The following is a 6,273-nucleotide window of genomic DNA, read 5'->3' as shown; positions in this document are numbered from 1 at the left end:
CGGCCCCGTCTCCCACTGCTGCTGGTTCAGGAAGAGGCGCTCTATGCGCTCCAGTGTCACCAGCCCCTGCAGGCAGGCAGATAGATAGATACTTTATTGATCCCGAAGGAAAGGGGGCGTATCCGGGGTAGACATCGACTGAATGCAGCAGAGAGCAAATACCAAGGGGATGAGCTGGATGACCTCTTTGGGCAGGAAGAAGATGAACCTGTCAACCTGCTCCAAGGTCTGAGACTTCCAGTCCGTCACTGACCTGGGAGGAGAAAAGGACGTGCATGAACAAGTTTATACGTTATAAGACAGGCGTCCAGGTATGACTGTGCATTATCAGGCTTCATTACGTAAAGCTAAGATCTGGCAATTTGAGAATTTGCATTACAGTACACACCTAAACACTGACACATGCTTCGTGGATGCTAAGCTGCGCTTTGGAGATTATTTGCAGTTTGACAGGGCTGAGACCTCCTACCCGAAGGTGCTGGGCTCCTGGAGGAACCGCGCCACCATGTCCCGCTTGCTCCTGCTGTAGCAGAACCCTCTGAGGAACTCCAGGTTCTCGACGAAGAAGCTGCGGTCCAGCTGTGCAAAGACCTCATCCACCACAAATGTCGCCATGATGCCCAGCGAGCGGAACTCCTCCTCCGAGTACTGGCCCGTATACATACGCTAAGTGAATGGGGGGGGCAGACAAAGGGATCATACAGTCGAGCCTTAAACTGTCGACCCAACATGGTGGAGGTTAGGGGCACTGCCCCCCCCCACACACACAATCTGGAAAAGCTGTGCAAAGATGTTTGGTTCCCATGGGAAGTGGAGTGGAGCAATGAAAAAGATACGAGAAATGCGAGATACAAAGATCACTGCGAGATCACTGCGAGATCACTGCGAGATCACTGCGAGATATCGCGTGAAAGGCTGCTGTAAACATGCTTGGTCTCCTCTAAACCAACACTGTACAAATATTTAATGCATTTCCGAGTTACTCAACTTTTTGTCCGTCGTCTGCAGTTTTTCGCAAAACTCCAGAAAAAAATCCCATTTAATTTCTAATGCCATATATTGAGCAAAAAGGAAAGTCGTGATGCACTATTTTAGTATTGTAGTAACAGTGAATGGGGATACAGACAGTGGTGTAGAACTGAATAATGAAAGAGGCATAAAGAAAGATGGAGACCCACCAGCCTCTGTGTCATCTTGTCCACCAGCAGCGCCTGCTTGATACTGGGAAGGCGGAGGAAGGGATATGGGTCCCGTACAACCATTTCTCTCAAAGTGTCCATCATGTCCACTGAAAACTTCTTAATGGTGCTCATCCTGCACAAAAACGTGTCCAAATACTATTATTAGAAACCTGCCAGTGAGACTAAGGTGTGAATTTGTACTGAGTAGCTGATAACATTGATTAAAAGACAGCTACTCACGAGAGCTCAAGTGCGATCTGAGAGCCCAGCTCTCCCAGGAGCTCTGAGAAGAAGTCAAACTGATAGAGCTCCTCAATGATGCACTTTTTCTGTCGAGGGGAAGACGCAGGACATCAGCAAACCATCCTCTTTGACCTCAGTCCGAGATTTAGACCGCATCAGCAGCACCGGCGCTTTCACACACAGAACTACACAGATACAGGGGGGAAAGATGGAGCAGTGCGGGGGGAGGGAGGGATGAGGAGGGAGCAGCATGGGGGGGGGAGATGAGGAGGGAGCAGCGCGGGGGGGGGGATGAGGAGGGAGCAGCGCGGGGGGAATGAGGACAGAGCAGCGTGGGGGGGGGGATGAGGAGGGAGCAGTGCGGGGGGGAATGATGGAGGGAGCAGCGTGGCGTTAGGCACCAGGGAGGTGTGGAGCAGGACCGGCTGCCGTCGCAGGAAGGCGAGGACACTGCACATGGCGGAGGACGATGGCTGGGCCAGGACAAGCTGCCGCAGGGTCCTACAGTCCACCCCCTGAGCCACCGTCCCCAGGGCTCTGAAAGGCAGAGGGGTATTCACAGGTCACACAGTGTTAATACTCCCTCTAATGCATAGCAATGCATAATCTCAGTCCCCCTGAAAAATTATTTTTCTAACCCTCCCAACTCCCCAAATTTTATCATCGAGGACCCTGGGGAACAAAACCCTAAAGGTCAAATCCTAGAATCTCCATGGTTATAATGACTGATACTGTTACAAACACACACACACACACACACACACACACACACCCCCACACCTGTACTCATATATTTGTAGGGACTCTCCATTCATTTCTTTGGACGACATGACAGCCCTAAACTTAACCAAAAGTAACCAAACAAAATACAAGACTTTTGGCATTTTTACTTTTTTGACTGCAGTCACAGATATCTGTAAAATTAAAGTTATTATTGTGGGGACCAAAAAAACATCCCCACAAGATAAAAAGTTACAGGTTTTTAACACATTGTGGGAAAATCTTGATCCCAAAATGTAATCCTTAGAACCACACAAAAACATACACATACATACAAAATGGTCAACATGACAATGACGTCAACCGATCACACAGACAATATGTACAAATAACATAAATTATATACAGTGCGCAAGTAGCTCAAGTCGTCCACATAAGCAATAGTGTGTTCAGCTTAGTCACACAAGCAGAGGCGGCTCAGTGGAACATGCCAGCCGCGCAGTTCATTTCCATTTTGCGAAAACGGTTCATTCTAGGAAAGGGGCTGGATTTGCCATCTGTTAAATGTATTGTCATAAGGTGAAAATGAGGATGCACTTGTCCTGCCTGTGCTCATAACTGACCAGTAAGTTACATACTTACAGAAAGTCCGCCGTGGAAAGCTTAGCCGTGCTCTGCGCTGCTTCCTTGAACAGAACTTTAGCCTGAAATAGAAAATAACGCAATGGGGGTTAGAACTGGTCCTGGTCCTGTTTCACAGTAGAAATGCACTCTGGGCCGGAGCTGAGGTTCTGTGGGGAATGATTGTGTAGGTTCTGCTTTGGGGTCGTCGGCACTGCACTTCCGTTTTCCCACTTACTGCTGTTTGAGTGGGTAGCCAGAATAAGAAGCATGAACTGCCCCATCAGGCTGCAGGGGGGCAGTTCGCTGCTTCAGTGCCCCAGGGGGCGGCTCGGCTTGTGGGAGCAGTAAGAAGCCACCTGACACGGTCCTACAGTGTTCCCTCGCTACCTAGAACCGGCCTACTGGCTTCGCACTCGCCTGGAGTTTGGCTTAGACGTTACACAACAAAGGAAAGCTAAATAATTGATCATTTAATTAAGAAGATGCTGCACACTCCCCGAAGGAAAGAAAGACAGGCAGAAACGCAGATGTAGCCACACCCCAAAGACACGGCAGCCCGTTGGAACGTGTCATGTGACCATCAGCTCTGTGACACTGTCAGAGCTGCTGGACGAGGGACCCCCTGCAGGGAAAATCTCTGGTAGGATTTGGGATGGGAGATGTGGGAACAGCAGTAAATAAATAAAATTATTTGTTTATTGGTCCAGATTTCATTCCATTTTTTCTCCATATTCCTGATTCCTCTGCACGCCTAGATTTTGAAATATGAGACCCCCCCCCCCATTTATGGACTGGTAGCTGTAAATAACTCAGTCTTTACATATTCTTAACATATTCATGCAGTCACAAACTCGTACTGATTTCAGTATTTATTTTAAAAGTTTCGCCCTGAAATGTGCAAACGCTCCATCTCTTTCCAGTTTCCCCATTTTACAGGCACATGGATGATTACGTCACTGTAAGATCAGATAAACTGTTCATCTCTGAATTGATTGAGAGAAATTTCCATGGAAAGGCTGCATGTCCGCAGGAGGGGATGGTGGGAGGGAGCCTGGGGGCGGCCGGGATCAGGTCCTACCTGCTGCGTGTTCCAGGGACGCCTCTGCGCCATGGTCTGGTTGCTGAGCAGCAGAGTCACCCTGGGAATGACGCAGAGCAGCGGAGTCCTGGACAGCAGAGGCTCCACTTGGTCCAGCCACCTGGGCACCTCCAAGGAGCCCTGGCCTCACACACACGGGGCAGCACCATCAGAAGTGGGTAGTCCAGGTCCAGAGAGGAAAAGTCCAGAACAAGATTTTGTCTCAACCAACCAGTTCAGTACTCTGTGACTGTGACTATTTACAATTAACTGGTTGGTTGCTGTGACTGTGACTATTTACAATTAACTGGTTGGTTGAAACAAAATCTTGTTCTGGACTTTTCCTCTCTGGACCCTAGTTAACCACCCCTGAGCAGCATCTACAGAGCGGCTACAGAGGCGTCTCACAGGCAGAGCGGACTTGGCCGTGGTGGGTCCAGCTGCCACCCTGGTTCTGTATGTGTGGACCATGCAGGTTCTCCCTGTGTTTTCGAGGGAGTCCGTTTTCTCTCATGGACCAGAAACAATTTTGCTGGATTAGTACCTTTAAGCTGCTCAGGGGCACAGTAGAGGTGGGAGGAGTTACAGTTATTCTGAGGGCCCTTGAGTGACAGGGGCCTTAACAACTGGGAACATTATTGGATTGGTCTGAGTTGGGGGCCCAAAATCTGTGTGTGCCCTGTGATAGACTGGAATGGCACCCATGATGCATGACGTCTCCTGCCTTGTTCCCCGTGTTGGGATGAGCTGCACATTCACTGGCACCCTACACTAGGCAAGCATTTATGCAAAGTGAATGTCTCAGTGCGTCTAAAGGGTCAACCCTGAGCAAAGCAGACGGTGTTTATTTGACCTGAATGGGAAATGGAAAGTGATTAGTTGTCATTGCTGACACACCATAGGACAACAACAAAATGCGTCCTCCCCACATGTGACATCGCAGGGGGCAGCTAATTCAGCGCCCAGTTCTTGAGGGTAGCACCTTGCTCAGGGTACCTAGGTGGTATTTTGCTAGTCAGGGACTCGAACCGGTAATCTTTCAAATACGAGTGCACATCCCTAACCATTAGGACACCACTGCCACAGTATGCAGTGTGACGTCAGTGTGGATTCATACCCAGAGTTTGGTGGCGATAGCATTGGCCTGCGGGTCGCTGAGGTGGCGAAGGGCAACGTCGGGCAGGGTGGCGAGCAGGGAGTCGGAGGGCAGGGCCCAGATGCTCTCCACCTTCAGGCCGCTGACCAGCCCACCAAGGCTCAGCAGCTGCCCTGGTATCTCCCACTGGGACAGAGGAGGAGGAGTTGGGGGATGGAGGATATAAATGGAAGTAAAAGGAAAAAGGAGAGACGTGAAGGAGAAATGAAAAAAGGCACAGGGAATGAGGATTTGTCGAATGGCGCTTTTCCACTGCCACCAAGAACCGAGCTGTACCTGTGCCGTACCTCAGCCATACCCACACCATACCCGAGCCGCCCAAGTCGTACCTGAGCCATACCCACACCATACCCGAGCCGCCCAAGTCGTACCTGAGCCATACCCACACCATACCCGAGCCGCCCAAGTCGTACCTGAGCCATACCCACACCATACCCGAGCCGCCCAAGTCGTACCTGAGCCATACCCACACCATACCCGAGCCGCCCAAGTCGTACCTGAGCCATACCCACACCATACCCGAGCCGCCCAAGTCGTACCTGAGCCATACCTGCACTGACACAGCCCCGCTTACTAACTGCCCCAAAAGCATGACCAAACTGAGCTGGTTGTGTCACCATCTGATTGGTTGAAATGCATCGAGATATCAGTGTTCTGCACATGGATTTTCTGAAGGGAAAAAGGGTATATTCTATATTTTATTCATTATTAGTAGTACCGCACATCGCAGTGTATCAATGCATTCCTGAAAACTTGGAACTTAAAACAGTACCACAGAACAGATGAATGGAATGGGTTCATAATGCAAATTTATGCAAGCGAATACCAATTCCGCTAGCGTTTGATGCTATCATAATACGGCAATTCTCACAGACTTGCTCATGGATATTAGCACATAGTAAATTACACCGACATACACCGTGTGAACTGTAAATAACCATCTCTTCTGTTTTACGTTACTGGCTCTCTCCAAACCCTGTAACACCTTCTACCGATCCGACCCTTCTGCAGTGGAAAACCGAAGCCAGCTAGAACCGCGCTGTAACTAGTCTCTCTTTGCAGTACAGCTCGGGTACGGCTCGGTTCCTGTATGCCAGTGGAAAAGTGCCAAGAGACAGACAAATTGCAAGAGGAGGACCAAAGCACAAGAGGCTTTCTGGCCTATTCATCATGCAATATTGTAATGAAATACCTTTCGCTTACATGTAAAAAATGATATATCAAGCACACTGAAACTTGATGTCCTCATTAAGTGTTAGCAATACTCCATG

This window comes from Paramormyrops kingsleyae, chromosome 11 (genome assembly GCF_048594095.1).
Source record: "Paramormyrops kingsleyae isolate MSU_618 chromosome 11, PKINGS_0.4, whole genome shotgun sequence".
Taxonomy (NCBI): Eukaryota; Metazoa; Chordata; class Actinopteri; order Osteoglossiformes; family Mormyridae; genus Paramormyrops; species Paramormyrops kingsleyae.
The sequence above is the reverse complement of the archived record's forward strand: the minus strand, read 5'-3'. Positions refer to the sequence as shown.